This window comes from Orycteropus afer, unplaced genomic scaffold (assembly GCF_000298275.1).
Source record: "Orycteropus afer afer isolate SDZICR_OR568_19922 unplaced genomic scaffold, OryAfe1.0 scaffold00273, whole genome shotgun sequence".
Lineage (NCBI taxonomy): Eukaryota > Metazoa > Chordata > Mammalia > Tubulidentata > Orycteropodidae > Orycteropus > Orycteropus afer.
Window position 1 is genome coordinate 3298550 of NW_006921860.1, and position 1490 is coordinate 3300039.

Genomic DNA, 1490 nt, shown 5'->3' on the forward strand with positions numbered 1-1490 from the left:
GAACTACTTGGTCTTTCAGGGTAGCTGGCTGTGGCCAAGAAGTCACCACAAACTTGCCCCTTGTCAGCTCTACTATATACCAGGATTTTCTTGCAGAACATACAAATACACTTGTAGAAACATCGTCTGCCAACCCTATACATGGTCATGGGCACACTCCGCCCTGTGTAGACATAACTGATTAGCCTGTCCACCCATCTATCCACCCATAGATCAATGTTTGCCTTCACTGACAACACAGTCCTGCACATGCAAATGGGTTCATCTTTGTTGTCTGTACCTCCCATGCACCTCTCTATATCTTCCTGTTCCTCAATGCCCCCGTGTTTATCACTCACATTTAGTACATTGCCCTCCCTTCATCCAAATCAATACTTGTCTCTGCTTATCTTCCAATGTTCCCTCTCCCCCCTTTCCATCCCAGTAACCAACAAAGAAAGTTTTGTTCCATATATAAACTTTTCCTGACTTTTGCAATAATGAACTAACATGATATTTGTCCTTCTGTGATTGACTTATTTCACTCAGCATAATGTCCCCCAGGTTCATCCATGTTATGTGTTATTTTGCAGATTCTACATTATTCTTTTATTTTACTTTATTTAAATATAATTTTTGTACAATGAAATACACAAAACTAAAGTGACATATGTCAATGAATTTTTTTTTTTTTTTTTTTTTTTGCAGTACTCCCTTCTCCTCCTCTCCCACCCCTGGTAACCAACAAAGAAAGTTTCCTTCCATATATAAACCTTTCCTTGACTTTTTACAGTAATGAACTAATACTATATTTGTCCTTCTGTGATTGATTTATTTCATTCAGTATATGTCCTCAAAATTCATCCATGTTATGCGATGTTTTGCTGATTCTACTTTATTCTTTAGGGTTGCATAGTGTTCCATTGTGTGTATGTACCATAGTTTGGTTACCCATTCTTCTGTTGATGGGCACCTAGGTTGTTTCCATCTTTCGGCTATTGTAAATAGTGCTGGGATGAACACGGGTGTGCATATGTCTGTTCTTGTCCTGGCTCCCATCTCACTTCTTTAGGATATATACCTAGTAATGAGATTGTTAGATTAAGTGGTATTTCCAACTCCAACTTTTTAAGGAATTGCCATACTGCTTTCCACAGTGTTTGTGTCATTTGACAGTCCCATCAGAAGTGTATGAGAGTCCCAATCTTTCCACATCCTCGCCAGCATTTGTTGTTTTCTGTCTTGTAGAACTTTGCTATTAGTGCTTTGGCAAGATGGTATCTCACTGTTTTGATTTGCATCTCTCTAATGGCTAAAGATCATGAGCATTTCTTCGTGTTTGTTGGCTGCCTGAATATCCTCTTTGGTGAAATGCCTATTCATGTTTTTTGCCCATTTTTTAATTGGATTGTTTGTCTTTTTGTTGTTGAGCTGTTGGAGTTTTCTATAAATTTTAGTGATAAGACCCTTGTCAGATATATCGTTGCTGAATATTTTTTTCCCAATCTGTA